This window comes from Ursus americanus, chromosome 20 (assembly GCF_024610735.1).
Source record: "Ursus americanus isolate L20-20 chromosome 20, mUrsAme1.1.p, whole genome shotgun sequence".
Taxonomy (NCBI): Eukaryota; Metazoa; Chordata; class Mammalia; order Carnivora; family Ursidae; genus Ursus; species Ursus americanus.
The window spans coordinates 27,142,404-27,161,749 of NC_142146.1; the positions used below are offsets into that span (position 1 = coordinate 27,142,404).

General features: G+C 35.6%; 1 protein-coding gene across 11 annotated transcripts in view; it reads left to right on the forward strand.

Annotated features, from left to right (window-relative positions):
• The window catches only part of ANKRD28 (ankyrin repeat domain 28), a 201,453-nt gene that overhangs the window by 92,709 nt on the left and 89,398 nt on the right, over positions 1-19,346 (forward strand). The window lies entirely within an intron of this gene.

Consider the following 19,346-nt stretch of genomic DNA (forward strand, 5'->3'; position numbering starts at 1 on the left):
TAGACATTCACATAGCCTCTTTTATGAAGTGCCTATCAAATCTCTTTCCTATTTTTCTTTTGAATTTTCTCTCTTATTAATTTACGGTTCTTTATATATCCCAGATATGAACTTTTTGTGAGTTCTGTATGTTGCAGGTGTCTTCTCCCGTTCGAACTTGACTTTTCACTCTTTTCTTGTGTCATTGAACATGAGGTCTTAAGGTAGTCAAATTTTTCAGTATTTTCCTTCATGGTTAAAGCTTCTGAGCTTTTCATATCTTAAGAAGTCTTTCCCTAACCTGAGTGATAAAGATAATATCCTATATTTGTTTCTGAGAGCTTTATCATTTTGCTCTTTACATTTAGTTTTATGATATACTTGCAATTAAATTAGGCATATAATGGGAGGTAGTGTTTTTTGGGTTTTTGTTTTTTTCCTTTCCCAGATGGGTACTAAGTTGTCCCAACACAATGTAATTATATTTTGTTGAGCCGTTTTCTTATTTTTTGAGTTTTGAGAGTTCTTTGTATATTATGCATGCAGGTTCTCTGTCAGGTATATGATTTGCCAATGTTTTCTTCCAGTGTATGCCTTGTCCTTTCATCTTCTTAATATGTTTTCCTCAGAGCGAAAGTTTTTCATTTTATGAAATTTAATTTATCAACTTTGTGGATTGTGCTTTTGGTGTCCTATGCAAGAGCTCTTTGCCCAGCCTACACATTTTCTCCTATCTTTTCCTCTAGACGTTAAAAAATCTTCGATTTGGCAGTTAGATCTAAGATCCTTTTTGAGTTAATTTTTGTACTCGTGTTAAGTATAGATTGGCATTCATTTTTTGGCATGTGGATATCCAGGACCATTTGTTGGAAAGGTTATAGCTCCATTTAATTGCCTTTGTACTTTTGTTAAAAATGAATTGATCAAATTTACATGGGTTTATTTCTGGATTCTTTATTCTAGGTATGTCTGTTTTTCTTATATCGCACTGCCTTGATTGCTGCAGCTTTATAGTAATTCTTGAAATCGCTCTGTGGGAGATCCCCAACAATGTTCTGTTCACTCAGAATTGCTCTGGCTCTTCTAATATCTCTGCCTTTCCATGTAAATTTTAGATCCTTAATATATACAAGGAATCCTGCTGGGATTTTGATTCAGATTACATTGAATGTATAGATAAAATTGACATTTTAGCAATAATGAGTCTTCCAGTTCATGAACATGTTATTCCTATTTATGTAGATTTTCTTTAAGTCCTTCATGAGTGTCTTGTAGTTTTCGGCATACAAATCCTGCACTTTTTTTTAAGTTTATATCCAAACATTTTTCTGTTTTGTTTTTTTCACGTTCTCTCTTCCATTCTTTTGTATTGTAAATGTACAGATTTCCAATTAATTGCTAAGATGTGGAAATACAGTTGCTTTTTGTTTATTGACCTTGCATTCAGCAACTTTTCTAAACTCATTCTTGGATTTTTTTAATAGATTTTTCTAGGTAAACAATAATGCCATCTATGAGTAGAGACAGCTTTATGTTTTCTTTCCCAATCTGTATGCCTTTTGTTTCTTTTTCTTTTTACTGACTAGGACTACCAGTCTGAGAATGAATAGGAGTGACAAGAGTAGACATCTTTGCTTTATTTCTGATCTTAGAAATCTTCACCATTAAATAGGATATTGTCTGTAACTTTTATAAATACCCTTGATCGGGTTAAAGGAGTTACCTTCTATTCCTAGTCTGGTGAGAGGTTTTCTGTTTTTTGTTTCCAATAATGAAATGGTATTGTTTTGTTAAATGTACTGATGATGTTTTTCATTTAGTCCATTAATATGTTTAATTACATTGGTTGATTCTAGAGTTATGATCTCAGAATAAACCCTACTTGGTTGTGAAACATTATTCTTTTCGTGTATTATTGGATTCAATTTGCTGATATTTAGTTAAGGATGTCTATGTTGATGAAGGATACGGTCTATAGTGTTCTTGTAATATCTATGCCTGGTTTTCGTATTAGAATTATGACATGTTGGCCTCATAAAGTGGGATGTAGTCCCTCTTCTGCTTTCTAGATATGCAGATTGGTATTATTTTTTAAATGTTTGATAGAATTGACCATTGAAACCATCTGGGTTTGGAATTTTCTTTCTTGGAATGTTTTTACCTATGAGTTTAATTTCTTTAATAGATGTAGGACTACTTGGGTTACTTTTTTTTTTTTTTTCTCCCCTTGAGTAACATTTGCGTCTTTGAAGGACTTGGTCTTTTCATCCAAATTGTAGAATTTATATGTCTAACGTTGTTCATAATATTCCCTTAATCTTTTTAATGTCTTTGAGGTTTTTACCAATAATCCCCTCTTTCATTCCTGATGCTGGTTCTTTTTTTTTTCTTTTGTTATTCTGGTTAGAGGATTATCAATTTTACTGATCTTTTCAAAGAACTAGCTTTGGAAAATGAATTCCATTCATTAATTTTCTGTAGTTTTTCTGTTTTCACCTTTGTTGATTTCTGTTCTTTAGTCTTTCTGCTTGCTGTATGGTTACTTTATTCTTTTTCTAGTTTCTTAAAGCTTAAATTACTAATTTGAGAACTTTTGTGATAGAAACATTTAATAGATAAATTACCCTCTAAATACTGCTTATAACTTTATCCTTAAAATTTTGACATACTATATTTTAATTTTCATTCAGTAAAATTCAGAATATTTTCTGATGTCTCATGAGACTTCCTCTTTACATGAGTTATTTAGAATTAGTTTTCTTTTTTCTCTACTATTAGAGTATCAACTTTGATTTCCAAATACTTAGGGATTTTCCAAGCATCTTTCTGTTACTGATTTCTAATTTAATTCTGTTATGGCCATAGTACATACTTGTATGTTTTCAATGTATTTTAATATGTTAAGGTGTGGTCTGGGGCTCAGAATTTGGTCTATCTTGATGAATGTTTCAAGTGCAGTTGAAAATAAAGTATATTATTTTGTTGTTAGGTAGAGTGTTCTATAAATATCAATTAGGTTTAGTTGGTAGTGTTGTTCAGGTCATCTGTGTCTTTGCTGATTTTATGTATTTACTTGGTTCTGTTGGTTATTGGGAGAGACATGTGAGGTTTCCTATAATTGTGGATTAGCTATCTTTCCCATCATTTTTACCAGTTTTTGCTTGCATATACTCTGAAGCTCCATTATTAGTTGTATATATGTTAAGATTGTGATGTCTTTTAGATATATTCACCCTTTTACCATTATATAATGTCCTTCTTTGTCTCTGGTAATTTTTTTTATTCTGCATTCTAAGTGATATTATTGATATAGCCATATTAGCTGTCTCTACATTACTGCTTATATGGTATATCTTTTAACATCTTGTTAACGTTAAGCATATCTGTATCATTACATTTAAAATGACTTCTTATAATAGTGTATAATTAGGTATTTATATCCAAAATGACAATCTGTATCTTTAATTGGGTGAGTTTAGATCTTTACATTAAATGCGTTTATTGTTTTGGCTGGATTTAGGTCTGCTGTTTTTATTTGTGCCTTCCAATTTTTGTTCCTGCCCCCTCTTTCTTTCCTTCTTTTGGATTATTTTGATTTATTTAGAGCTATTTTTATGTTCTTCGTTGGCATTTTGACCATATCTCTGTTTATTATTTTCTATAATAGTTGATCTAGGGATTATGATATATATATATATCTTTACACAGTCTACATAGAGCTCATATTTTACCACTTCAAGTTTTTCTTTTTCATTTCATTTTTTTGTATTTTTTATTAAAATACACTGTATTATGGGTTTCAGAGGTACAGGTCTGTGATCAGTCTTATACCCAGTGCTCATTACATCATGTGCCCTCCTTAATATCTATCACCTAGTTATCCCTCCACCCTGCACCCACAACCCTCAGTTTGTTTTCTGAGATTAAGAGTCTCTTATGGTTTTCTCCCTCTCTGGTTTCATTTTGTTATATTTTTTCCTCTCTTGCCCTATGATCCTCTGTTTTGTTTCTTGAATTCCACATATCAGTGAGATCATATGATAATTGTCTTTCTCTGATTGACTTATTTCGCTTAGCATAATACCCTCTAGTTCTATCCACATCAGTGCAAATAGCAAGGTTTTTGATGGCTGCATAATATTCCATTGTTTGTGTGTTTCTGTGTGTGTGTATATATATATGTGTAGATATGTATGTATATGTGTACACACACACCACATCTTCTTTATCCATTTATGTGTTGATGGACATCTGGGCTCTTTCCATAGTTTGGCTATTGTGGATATTGCTGCTATAAACATTGGGGTGCAGGTTCCCCTTCAGATCACTGCATTTGTATCTTTGGGGTAAATACCCATAGTACAATTGCTGGGTCATAAGGTAGCTCTATTTTCAACTTTTTGAGGAACCTCCATACTGTTTTCCAGAGTGGCTGCACCCTCTTGCATTTCCACCAACAGTGGAAATGTGGAGGGTTCCCCTTTCTCCACATCCTCGCAATATCTGTCATTTCCTGACTTGTTCATATTAGCCATTCTGACTAGTGTGAGGTGGTATCTCATTGTGGTTTTGATTTGTATTTCCCTGATGCCAGGTGATGTTGAGCATTTTTTCATATGTCTGTTGTCCATTTGGATGTCTCTTCTGGGGAAATGTCTGTTCATGTCTTCTGCCCATTTCTTGAATGGATTATTTGTTCTTTGGATGTTGAGTTTAATAAGTTCTTTATAGGGGCGCCTGGGTGGCTCAGTCGTTAAGCGTCTGCCTTAGGCTCAGGGCGTGATCCCCGGCGTTTGGGGATCAAGCCCCACATCAGGTTCCTCCGCTGGGAGCCTGCTTCTTCCTCTCCCACTGCCCCTGCTTGTGTTCCCTCTCTCACTGGCTGTCTCTCTCTCTCTGTTACATAAATATATAAAATCTTAAAAAAAAAAAGTTCTTTATAGATTTTGGATACTAGCCCTTTCTCTGATTAGACATTTGCAAATATCTTCTCCGATTCTGTTGGTTGTTTTTTTGGTTTTGTTGACTGTTTACTTGACTGTGCAAAAGCTTTTTATGTTGATGAAGTACCAGTAGTTCCTTTTTGCCTTTGGAGGCGTGTCTAACAAGAAGTTGTTGTGGTTGAGGTTGAAGAGGTTGCCTCCTTGTTCTCTAGGATTGTGATGGATTCTTGTTTCACAGTTAGGTCTTCCATCCATTTTGAATATATTTTTGTGTATGGTGTAAGGAAATGGTCCACTTTCATTCTTCTGCTCATGGCCGTCCAATTTTCCCAACACCATTTGTTGAAGGGACTGTCTTTTTCCATTGGATAGTCTTTTCTGCTTTGTTGAAGATTAGTTGACTAGTTATAGGTCCATTTCTGGGTTCTCTATTCTGTTCCATTGATCTGTGTGTCTGTTTTCATGCCAGTACCATACTATCTTGATGATTACAGGTTTGTTTTAGAGCTTGAAGTCCGAAATTGTGATGCCACCAGTTTTGTTTTTCATTTTCAACATTCCTCTGCCTATTTGGGGCTCTTTCTGGTTCCATTCAAATTTTAGGATTATTTGTTCCAGCTCTGTGAAAAAAAGTTGATGGTATTATGATAGGGACTGCATTGAATGTGTAGATTGCTCTAGGTAGCATTGACATTTTCACAATATTTGTTCTTCCAATCCATGAGCATGGAACATTTTTCCATTTTTTGTGTGTCTTCCTCAATTTCTTTCGTGATTGCTCTATAATTTTCTGAGTACCAAACATTTAAAGAAGAATTAATACTTATTCTTCTGAAGCTGATTCAAAAATCAGAAATGGAAGGAAAATTTCCAAACTCTTTTTGTTAGGCCAGCATTACCTTGATCCCCAAACCGGACAAAGATCCCACTGAAAAGGAGAATTACAGACCAATATCCCTGATAAACATGGATGCAAAAATACTAGCCAGTAGGATCCAACAGTACATTAAAAGGCTTATTCACTACGACCAAGTGGGATATATCTCTGGGCTGCGCGGGTGGTTCAACATCCGCAAATCAATCAGTGTGATACACCACATAAATACAAGAAAAGACAAGAACCATATGATCCTCTCAATAGATGCAGAAAAAGCATTTGACAAAGTACAGCATCCTTTATTGATTAAAACTCTTCAGAGTAGGGATAGAGGGAGTACTTCAATATGATGAAAGCAACATACGAAAAGCCTACAGTGAATATCTTTCTCAGTAGGGAAAAACTAAGAACTTTTTCCCTAAGGTCAGGAACATGGCAGGGGTGTCCACTATAACCACTGTTCTTCAACATAGTACTAGAAGTCCTAGCCTCAGCAGTCAGACAACAAAAAGAAAAGGCATTTGAATCAGCAAAGAAGTAGTCAAGCTCTCACTCTTTGCAGATGACATGATGCTCTGTGGAAAACCCAAAAGACTAGACCCCCAAATTGCTAGAACTTAATACAGAAATTCAGCAAAGTGGCAAGATAAAAAAATCAGTGCGCAGAAATCAGTTGCATTTCTATACACTGACAGTGAGACAGAAGAAAGAGAAATTAAGGAGTCGATTCCATTTACGATTGCACCCAAAACCATAGGATACCTAGGAATAAACCTAACCAAAGAGGCAAAGGATCTGTACCACTTCAAGTTTTAAAAAACCAAAAGCTCCTATTCTCCCCACTTTATATTAGAGTTGCCATGTAATATATGTAATACATTGAACTCTTTCCCAGAAAACATTAAAAATTTTTGCTTTCAATAAATTGTGCTTCCTTCATACTTAAAGATGTATGTTTCCCTCTGGTATCATTTCCCTTCAGCTTGAAGAACTTCCTTTGGCATTTCTTTTTAGACCAAGATTGCTGGAAATGAATTTTCTTTAGTAGGCTTTCATCTGAGAATTTTACTAGCTTGCCTTCATTTCTAAAGGATGTTTTAATGTGATGCAGAATTCTTGTTTGACAAGGGTTTTGTTTTTGTTTTTTAGTCTTCTGGCCTCAGTGGTTTCTAATTAGAAATTCATTGTCTTTCAAATCTTTTTTTTTTTTATATGTAACTAGTCTTTAAAGCAGTCTAAGAAAAACAATTTTTATCTTTGTGTTTTAACAATTTGATTATGTGTCTTGGCATGATTTTCTTTGTGTTTATCCTACTTGTGGTTCACTAAACTTCTTGAATCTGTATTATGTCTTTTACCAATTTGGGAAATTTCCAGCAATTATTTCCTCAAAACATTTTTTTCTGCAGCACTTTCTCTTCTCCTTCTGGGACTCCAGTGACATAAATATTAAGACCTTTGATGTTGTGCCAGTTGGTATTGTATTAAATACAAATTTTCATACTGAAGATCCTCCTGGATAAAAGGATAATTTTTTTAAAGGTGTTGAAAACTCTGTTTGATAGATAACTAAGGGGGACAAAACCTGCTTTTAATTCAGCTGCTAAATTAAAAGCAGCATATAAATTATATATATATATAAATTATATAAATCACTTCAAGAAAATACAAAATTATAGGAAGTCAACATACAGACTTGATTTTAAAACACTTTTGTAATTTAGCAAGATGGATCATTTTGTTCCCTGTCCCCCCTCCAAAAAGGTTTCTCTGTGTTATATATTTACATTGATTTCACTGGTATCTACCAAGCACAGATAGCCTTGTTGGTATATGCCCACAATACTGGAGTTTGTGCATAGAGTTTTAGAATTGAAATAAAATCTTTCTAGTAAAGCTAGTGATTTAACTGGTATATTTCAAGTTTAAGATTTTTTTCCCCCTTGATAGTAGCTCTATAATCTGATACTTGTCAGTTCTACTCTAAGTTAAAGTTTAAGGCTTTTAAAATACGTAATTTTCTAGTATTGCATATTCAGATCACCTTTATTTATTTGGGATATATGCTTAATTTAACAGTCAGATATCATGGCTATGGGTAATATATGTGCATATATTTTTGACATTGTAGATTTCTTTTTCTCAAGTTGTTACTGTATAAAATGTTACTTTGTGCTGCAGATTAATACTGAAAGTTGAGTGAGGGCATGTTTGGGTAGCCTTGTTCAGGTCCTTGTTTATAAATGGAGTGGGTTGTCCTGTCACTCCAAGGTACTGATTTAGTTTCAAAAAAAGCTTGATCAGGACATATGAGTAGTGAAATTATTTGTTAGATGTATCTTCCTTGTTTACTAGCCATAAACTGAAATTGTTAATAATTGGTTTAAATGTATAAATCTTTAAGTTACTTGTATAGTCTTGTAGACAAGAATGTGATATTTTTATGCTCAAATGATTTGTGTTATGATAGGTTCACCTGTTTTCTGTGATTCTTTTCTAAGAAATGAAAATCTGTCACTCTTCTTCCCAGACTTTGTACTTTTTAAGTATCACCTACTTGTAACTAACCAAAATAGAGAACTGTAAAAAATAGCATTAAGATTGCCACATTGTGGAAAAATTTTCTAGAGTGGGACCATACTTCTACAGTTAGAGAAGGGTGAGGAATCCCTTGTTACTGATATGATTTTTAAAAATATATTCTTTTCCAGAATTTAACATATGCCTGGATATTTAGAGATAAACACATGCACGTGAAGAATGATTGCTACATCACTATTGCTGTTAACTTACTTAAACTGTAAGGAAGTGAAGAGGTCCTCAGGGACCTTGATCTGTAAGTTAGGCAAGCTAGACACTTTTCTCATTTGTAAAATGAGGTGACTAAACTTTATCTCTAAGGCTATTTCTGTCCTTAATGTATTACTTTGACAATTCTGCAAAGCATTGTATTTGCTTTATGAATTATATCACATAAGCTTAGGTTATTTCACATTAAGCAGAAGGGAGAATATTTCAGCAGATTTTAGCTTAGAATCAGCTAAATTATTCCTTTTTCTTCTGTTACCTTTTTCATTTCAGTGGGTAGTAACACGTTGATCTGAATATTTTCTCTGGGTGTCCTTCTTATTCTGCTATTTCCCTGTTACCACATCAGAGGCTATATAAAAATCACAAAGTGGCAGAAACTTTGGCTACTTAGTGTCCATTTATTCCCCAACTTCCTCTAATGCACAGTACTTTGGTTTTATTTGGGCATTTTATTCCCCATCTCACTGGAAAATGATCCCTTTCCCACCTCCAGCGGTGTCATAATCACGTGGCTGATTTAGGCATAGCAAGTGACCCAAGACTGGCCAATGAGAAGTGAAAGGAGGTTATATGAATGCCTTCTGGGCAGTTTCCTCACTGATTAAAAATAGACATGGTGGGGGTGGGGGGTGCCTGGGTAGCTCAGTCGGTTAAGCATTTGCCTTTGGCTCAGGTCGTGATCTCAAGGTCCTGGGATCGAGCCCTACATGCCACATAGACTCCCTGCTCAGCGGGGAGTGTGTTTCTCCTTTTTCCTCTGCCCCCCCCCACTTGTGCTTTCTGTCTCTCTCCCTCTCTCTCTGCCCCCCTCTCTCTCTCAAATAAATAGGCACAAAGGAGACTTCTAGTTTCCAGTTCCACATGTAAGAAACTTGGAAGTCACCACTCTGTCCTAACAAGTACAAAGCTGAACAGACTGAAAAATTAACAGTTCTTCCTCGGTCCATAAGGGAGAGGACCCAAGGGCAAACCACTACTCCCAAGATTGGGAGAGTCACAGATGCACACAGAAAGCTGAGGCTTGAAGAGCAATGACTCATTAGCATAAACTGCCCAGGAATCAGTGCTAGGGAAGGAATAAACTGAACTTTAGTTGACAAATTGTTGGAGGTTCAGTATGGATAACTCTCAGAGTTAAAAACACTAAGGGACCCAGTCACAGGCTACCAGAATATTATAAAGTTTACCTTCAGGAACTGGACTGGGTTCTCACAGTAAATATCGGAGAAAACCCCTCATGGTTAAATGTTAAAAGAAGTTCTTACATAGAAGGAGAATAATAGAGACCAGAAACTCAGATCTACATAAGGAAGAGCGTTGAAGAAGAAATATGTCAAAGTAAAATGAAAATAGTTTTCTTATTTCTAATTGATCTAATATAAAGCGTGTTTAAAATAACAGTGTAGGGGCGCCTGGGTGGCTCAGTCGGTTAATCATCTGCTTTTGGCTCAGGTCATGATCCCAGGGTCCCGGGATCAAGCCCTGCATCGCATCGGGCTCCCTGCTGAGCGGGGAGCCTGCTTCTCCCTCTGCAGCTCCCCCTGATTCTGTGCACGCTCTGTCAAATAAATAAATAAAATCTTAAAAGAAATAAAGTAACAATGTATTCCATTATGTGTGCTATATATATATTATATCTTATGTATATATAGTATGTGTGTATATATATCTTTTATATATATGTGCTTATTTATACTTATATGTTAGTGAAACAGATGAAAGCAGTGATACAAAGGAAAGGAAGGGGAATTAGGATTAATTTGTTAAAAAGATAACACTACTTATTAAGTGGTATGTGATATTTGAAAATAGATTTAGATTAGTTGTAAATACATATTGTAAACTCTAGGGCAACCATTAAAAAATTGTTTTTAAAGTATAACAGTATGCTAAGAATAGAGAGAAGATGGATTCATACTGTATGCTCAGTTAAAACCACAGAAGGCAGAAAAAGTGGAGGATAAAAATAGGAACAAAAAATGAGGGAAACAAATAGACCGTAACAAATATAGTAGATATTAACCCAGTTGTATCAATAATGCACTAAATATACCAGTTAAAAGGCAGAGATTGTCATAGTGGATCAAAAACCAAAAAGACCCAATTGTATGTTGTTTTCAAGAAACCCATTTTAAATAAAAAGAAATTTAAAGAGTAAAAGTAAATGGGTGATGAAAATATACCATGCTAACACTTATCCAGAGAAGGCAGGAGTAGCTATATAAACAAAAGTACTAGAACAGGTGTCATCCACATGGAAAAATATTAATCCTTTTAGGTTAATATTCTAAATAATATTATATATAATGTAACATTTATATTCTAAATGATAATCTAAATAGATTAATATTTCACCATTCACAAATTTAACTCAAAATGGATCACAGACCTAAATGTTATATACAAAACTGTAAAGTTCTTGGCACATAATATTGGAGAATGATCTATGGTACTGTCTTTTTAGATACACAGCAAAGGCACAATCAATGAAAGAATTGATAAGCCGGGCTTCATTAAAATTAAAAAAACTTCTGGGAAAGGCAAGGTCAGTAGAGTGAGAAAACAAGCCCCAGAACGGGAGAATATATTTGCAAAGATCCATCTAATATAAAGGGCTCTTAAAACTAAAAAATAGGACAATCAGCCTGATTTTTAAAATGAGTCAAAGTCCTCAACAGACACTTATCTAAAGAAGATAAAGAGATAAATAAGCATGTGAAGAGCTGTTCCACATCATCTGTCATCGTGGAAATGCAAGTTAAACAAGAGGGAGATACAACTGCATACTGAATAGAACGGCCAAAATTGGGAATACTGACAATACCGTATCCAGGATGTAGATAAACAGGGAACTTATTCATTGCTGGTTGGAATGCACAATGGTACAGCCACTCTGGAAAACAGTTTGACAGTTTGTTAAAAAAACTAAACATACTTTTATAATCCAGCCATCATATTTATCCAAATGCGTTGAAAACTTATCTCCATCAAAAACCTGCACACAGGTGTTTATATAGCCACTTTATACATAATTTCCCAAACTTGGAAGGAACCAAGATATCCTTCAGTAGGTTAATGGGTAAACATACTGTGGTACACCCAAACAATGGAATATTATTTAACACTAAAAAGAAATGAACTATCAAGCCACAAAAAGACACAGAAACCTTAAATGAATATTGCTGAGTGAAAGAAGCCAATCAGAAGAAACTACATACTTTATGATTCCAACTAGATGACATTATGGAAAAATCCAAACTATGGAGACTAGTATAAAAATGAAGGGTTGGTGGGGGGTGGAGATGAATAAGAAACACAGAGGATTTTTAGGGTAGTGAAAATAGTCTAATACCAAAATGATGGATACACGTCATTATACATTTATCCAAATCCATAGAATTTACATCACCAAGAGTAAAACCCAAGGTAAACTTTGGATTTTGGATGATCATGATGGTGTCAGTATAGTTTCACCATTTGTAACAAATCTGTCACTCTGTTAGGGGCTGTTGATAATGGTGAAGGCGGGTTATGCTTGTGTGGAGGTAGGGACTATGTTGGAAGTCTCTGTGCTTTGCCCTCAATTTTTCTGTGAACCTAAAACTGTCTTAACTGAGAAAAAAGAATTTTAATATAAAAAATAGGAGTGAGATGAAGAGATGGCTTCTCTTCTGCTGCTGACTATTGTTTGGGGTGAACTAGCTTGAGATGAGCCTATACACTGTGGTTATATAGTTGCGGTTGGAAAAGTAGAAAGGTAGAATTTTTGAGAGAGACCTACATGAGGTCTTTGAGTTGCTAAATCAACCAGCTTTGTCCCCATCCTATGTAAAAGTAAATCTTTCATTTTTTAAAACACTTTTAAATGGTGTTATTCTGCATTTGAAAGCTACAAAGAATACAATTAAAGGACTAACTATAAACATTAATTTTGTGTCCTGAAAGATAGTGCTGCATTAAAAATCTTATTAATACCGTATTAAGAGAATAACTTTTCTCTCCTGCCTTTCTTTCCCCCTTCCCTGTCTCTCACCCCCCTTTCCTCAGCTTCCTTAGAATATGTTCATTACTGTGTTCTTTTACAGAGATGATTGAGGGGTATGGAAAATCTTTGTCTGCTGCCCCCCAAAGTGATTGTTATTCTTAAAAGCTAAACATTTCTAGTTACTTTACATTTTGAATTGTGCTTCTATTTGACTTTAATTTTTATCTGTCTTACAAATTTTGTCCATGAGTTTGATACATTTGAGCCAACAAATATTTATTGAGCATCCATTGTATTGCTCTGGACTTCTTTTGTTATAGAGAAGAGAGTAGGTTTTATAAAGCATCCTTGCCATGTGTAAGATACCTTATTTGAGATGAAATATTTTTGTTTTTTAGTTTAACCAGCAGAATTAATTATATTATTTAAAATATAGCTGATTATAAGTTATGTATTCATTGGTGAGTTATCTGGTAGAATTATTCTTGCTACATGTTTTCAGAAGCTTAGGAGTTTAGACATACATACTTATGCAGTGTCTCTAGTATTTAAGTATGTACAATCCTGGATCTCTAGCTATTGCAGCTTTTCTAAAGGGATGGAAGGAAAGATAGCATGCTTTATTACCTAATTATTCCTTAGCCATTCCTTTCTCATTCTGTGCCATCATAGAAAGGGAATAGAGAAATGCATCATTGATAGGCTAGTGATAATTCTGTTCTATGTGTAGAAGTAATAAGCTGGATTTCAGCTTCCTTAAGGTGTGTGGAAACTCAGCCTCCAGCCCAAATTGCTGAGCAATTTACTTGCAGCAGTTTTGTTGCTCTCAAGATTCTCAAGAGAAGACACAGCTGGTCTAGCTTTGAATAAATAGGGATTGAACTGATTGCTTACATTTAATTGAAGTTGTCAGTAGAGCATTTTTATGAAGAGCATGAGTTTGGAGGCTGTTTCCTTATCTTTAAAAATATGTTACACTATACAGTAGTTTTGCAAAATAAAACAGCTATTTCAAGTACTTTATGCAGTGCCTGCCACAAAATAAAGATCTGTAGGGTTGCCCTCATTTTCTGAGAAATTCTCCCCATTCCATGTAGTTACTGTGATACAGTATGTTGATACAATATTTGTACATACAATATAACTCTTTTACCTATTCTTACCTGATTGGTACACAAGTGAGGATCTAACCAAAATTGAGTCAATCAGAATACTAGTTTATGGTTTTGGAATTAAAAGACTTCTGTTTGGACTGCCTAAGTTCTAAGAGTAAATCTCAGGATCTGTGATGGATCGCTTTGTTTCCTACTGTGAGGAAAAGTGTTGTTGGTGAAGACAAAAAAAAAAAAAGAAAAAGAAAAGAAAGAAAGAAAGAAAAGAAAGAAAGAAAGAAAGAAAGAAAAGAAAAAGAAGCAGCAGCAGCTGATACATGGAAAAACAGAGATAAAAGATAGTCCTGAATGTTTCAAGTGTTTGATTCTAGTTGTCCTTGTGGCCTAGCCATCCCCTTCCTTATCTAAATTTTGGTTGTTTGGTACTCAATTCCATGAGTTATTTCACTCCTTTTAATAAATATATTTTGCCTGACTGGTTTAATTTAGATTTCTGTCACTTGCACCCAGTAGTGCTACCTAATATATGTATTTATTTTTTTTTAAGATTTTATTTATTTATTTATTTATTTGAGAGAGAATGGGAGAGAGCGAGCAAGACAGCACAAGCAGGGAGAGTGGCAAAGGGAGAGGGAGAAGCAGGATCCCCACCGAGCAGGGAACCCCACACAGGGCTTGATCCCAGGACCCCAGGAGTATGACCTGAGCCGAAGGCAGACGCTTAACAGACTGAGCCACGCAGGCACCCCTCTAATGTATATATTTAATAGTATCTATTAAGGACAATATGAGTACTAGACTATTTAATGTACTTAGTTAAAACACTTTTTACTTCAACTTACTTTGCTAAATGCTGATGATTTTTCATCTTATAATCTGAAACTTTAAGGTTACGTAGAGGTTTTCAAAGTATTTCTTGGACATCATAGCATACATCTTAGAACTGGTTTTTAATTCATTTATGGAGGGTTGTCTGTACCTAGGAATTCAAATAACCGTCTGTTAGAGGCAGTTCTAGAATGTGCTTTGTTCTAGGACCCCAAAATCAATTATAGAAGTCTTCTACAACTTCCAACACATTAGAATATCATGATTCATAGCAGGTTTTCTTCATTAACATTTTATTTTATTTAAACCTCTCTAGTGCCTGTGAGATACACAGCTTTGAGCCAGATGCTCTATGGGCATAAAACTAGAGTTTGCTTTCTCTAGATATTTATTACTTAATTACGAAGCCATGACATAAACCTTAAATTGAGCAGTTACCAAAATGCCAGCTGTGTGATAATGTCAGGATAGAGAGATCTGAGTGTACCAACAATGGTCCTGAACACTTGGTGAAGGAGAGAGAACTGGGCCATGAAGAGTAGAAGGAATTTGGGCAGGAGAAAGTCATTCTGGGCAAAGGAACGAAGGTGAAAGATGAAAATGTGCTATTACTCATTCTGTTAGTAGAGATTAACTGTTAGTAGAGATTAACCAGCTACAGGTTAGTGGCTTTTGAATATCAAGTTTTGGGGGTAGAACGGAGATGATTCATGGTGATGACAACCACTAAAGGTGATTGAGCAGAGTAGCTAATGGTTTGATGCATGTGAAATTGCCTTCCAAGCTTGATCTGTTAGCAGGTAAACCAGTTGGATTTCTAATATGCTTTGAGGATGAGAGGATAAGGTTGGTGGGTAGTAGTGAATTTAAAAATAAAATTAACTAAAAACACAATCTAAGGATTTTTCCAAATAGCTATAAATATACAAAGCATCACTTCTATACCAAAGTCAGCTAGAGTTCTCTTACTTGAAGCAGCTACAGACATCCACCAGCACCCTACAGAACCATATCCCCAAGGCTGAGGTTCACCATGGAACTTCCTTGAGTGCAGTTTTGAGAACAACCAGGCATCATAACTTATTTATGAAGGGGTAAGAGAAGTTTGGATCTGATAAGACCTAGGTCAAGTCCAACTGAGCTCTGTGGACTGGAAACTGAACATTGGAGGATAATATCCAAGTACTAAATATGGGAGTGTCAGTCTGATAGCAGTACAAATAAAAGAGAAAGGGGAAAAAATTACTAAGAAAATTATGATAAGGGCGCCTGGGTGGCTCAGTCGTTAAGTGTCTGCCTTTGGCTCAGGTCATGATCCCAGGGTCCTAGGATCAAGCCCCACATCAGGCTCCCTTCTCCTCTGGGAGCCTGCTTTTTCTTCTCCCACTCCCCCTGCTTGTGTTCCCTCTCTCGCTGGCTGTCTCTCTGTCAAATAAATAAATAAAATCTTTAAAAAAATTATGATAAAAAATTGATTAAAAAATGAAGTCAAGCCACAGAATGTTTTGAAGGAGAATGATTAGTTTTAAGCAGACTGTGTTAAATGGATAGTGAAGCATTACAAATAGAAGCTATATGGTAAATTAACAAACAGCACATACTTTGGAGCCCAGCTGCCTGTGGTTGAATACTGATTCTGCCACTGCCATATGATCTTGATTAATAAGTTCCTTTAAACCTTTCTGTGCCTTGATTTTTCTGTTAAATAAGGAAACACATTCAGTTCTTAAACTCTGCACGGTTAAGTGCCTAGAGCAGTCCTAGCATAAAGTAAGCACTAGATAAGTGTTAATTGTTGTGATTGCTAGGATTACTATTCTTAAATTGTAGCTAATATACATGAACACTTTCAGTACCCGGACAAGGGCAGAATTACAGAATTGAGTCCTTGCTATGAAGGTTCTGGTTGAATCCATATTAAGTGGATGAATTCTCACAGTCTCTAAGTATTTCTCCTTGTACAAATGTTCTTTTTTTTTTTTTTTTTAAGATTTTATTTATTTATTTGACGGAGACAGTCAGCGAGAGAGGGAACACAAGCAGGGGGAGTGGGAGAGGAAGAAGCAGGCTCCTAGTGGAGGAGCCTGATGTGGGGCTCGATCCCAGGACTCTGGGATCACGCCCTGAGCTGAAGGCAGACACTTAATGACTGTGCCACCCAGGCGCCCCATCCTTGTACAAATGTTCTGTTTCACTTTCTTTCACTTTATCATTTCTAACTTTTCACTTTTCTATTTTCCTACCCTGTATAGTTTCCTCTTATTCCAACCTGATCCTGAAATCTGCTTTACATTAAAGCTTCTACACAAAATATTGAGAATATACAAGTGCAGTTTTTAGTTCCCAGATTTTACTTACGTTACCTCCCTTGCATCTAACCCTTTTCCTGGCCTGTGCTTGGGATCCACCATGGATTCCCTTTTTCTCACAGCCTCATTTCCTAGGTTATCCAACCTTGTTTGCCTATGTTCTGTAAACTGTTTCTGGAGCTCACTGTAACACAGCATATAAATAAAAATATAATTCAGGATTTTTCTGAATACTTTTTTTAAAACTTTGTTTGGAAGAAATTATAGATACACCAGAATTGCAGAAGTGGTACAGAGAGACCCTTTGTTTCCATCAACCAGATTCTTCAAATGGTGACATCATACCATACATTACCAAAACCAGGAAACTAATATTAGGCACAATACAACTAATTAAAGTGGCAGTTTCTTTTGGATTTCACCAGGTTTTTTGCATTCACTCATTTGGAGGAGGACCAGATGTGGTAGTAGTGGTAATGTCCTTGTGAATAATTTTATGACATTTTGTGACATGTGTAGATTGGTATAATCACCAACATGTTTAAGGTACAGAACCGTACATGGACATGTACATCACCATACAGAGCTCCTTCATGTTCCAGTCACTTGTGTAGCTCTTCTGTAAGGTACCAGCCCAGCATGTGCCTGTGGCCCAACCCCAAGTGGTTAGCAATCACTGATCTTCCTAACCCATCTAATGTATATCATCATCATTCAGGATAATTGCTTATAAAAGTTATAGCTATTTTTTGTTTGTTTTTATTTGGTGAGGGCGGGGAGTTAATTTTTTGTTGTCCTAATCTTATGCACAAAATCTTTTCTGAGTACTTACCTAAGAACTGTAAGAAAAGTGTAGTTCAAAAACTATGATCAGATGATCAAAACTATATGATCAAATGAGTTAACATTTGTTGTTCGAGTCTGGTGTGTGTATTTAATAATTCTAGTTGAGATTATTTTAGGAATACTACATTGAGATGCAATAGTTTCTTTAAAAACTGACTTAATATCTAAGAAACATTTTCTTTTTGAAATGGGTACCTGATACTTATGAAATGTCTGGTATGGTAAATTATTTTTAGAATTTTTAATAAATAGCTTTTCAGTTGGTTTAAATGTTATTTTTTTTCTTTTTCTCTTTTACTTTTTGAAACATGTACATGGTAATAATTCCAAACAATACCAAAGGCCACAAATCAGTGAAAAATAACTCTTTCTCACACTTTAAACCCTAGTCTGCCAGTTCACCCAGAGATAATCACTGTATTAGTGTCTTGAGTATCCTTCCAAAGATATTTTATGCATATTCAGGACTAAGTGGGTGTATAACTACTTTTATCATACCGTCGTTCTGAGTCTTCATTTTTTTCATTTAACACTGTGCTTTAGAGACTTTTCCATTGATAAGGAGCTGCTTATCAAGGTCTTATTGAGGTCTGCTTATTATTTTAAATTGGGAGCATGGTGTGATATTGTGATTTATAATAAAAAGTACATATTTGGTCTTCATTCCTATTTCTGGAACTGAGCTTCTAAAAACCCTTGAAGTTTCCTGTGAGAGAGCAATGAAAGATGTCTTTTTTATGTTAATCAGGTAACTTTTAGAAAGCTTAGAATGGGGGCTAGTTGCCTGTGGAGTCAACCTTGTGATTAAAGGGTGGGGACTTTTGGGCCCCTTACACCCCCGCCCCCCAGTACCTTCACCTCTGGGGAATGAAGGAGCTGGAGATTAAGCTCAGTTGCCGGTGGACTCCAGTCAGTTTAATCAGTTGTGCCTACATAATGAAACCTCCGTAAAAACCCCAAAGGAGGGAGTTTGGAGAGCTTCTGGGTTGGTTAACCAGAAACACACCACTGTGCTGGACCCCAGATGTTACCAGGATGGAAGTTCTTTTTTCAGCATCTCACTCTGTTTCTCTGACATCTGGCTGTTGATTCGTATCTTCTAATATCCTTGTAATAAACTGGTAATCTAGTGAGAAGACTGGTTTCCTGAACCCTGCGAACACCGTAGCAAGGTGGGAGCCAGGGGAACCTCTGATTAATAGCTGTTGGGTTAGAAGAGGTATAGGTGTACGCAACCTGGACTTGCTATTGGCATTTGAAGGGGGCGCGTGGAGCAGAATTTTATAGGACTTAGAGCCTGTGGGATCTGATGCTCTCTCCTAGTTGATAGTGTCAGAATTGGGTTGAATGGTAAGACCAGCTGGTATTGGAGCACTGCCTAGATGCGTAGAGGAAAAAAACCACATAATGGGATTGGATGTAGAACCCTTACATAGTGTGTCGTTTTATGGATGTACAACCAGAAGTCCTCTCATCTGATAACTTCCATAACTGATAGTTAGTAAGTTAATCAGTCTGACAGAGGGAACCATGAAAAGTGATCTTTAAGCAATGTGTATTGCCATTTGTTTCATAATTGAGCCGAGGCTTTTTTGTTGACACCATTGTTCATTGTTTATCTTCCTTGTACAGACCCTACCCCCAGTGCGTTATCTG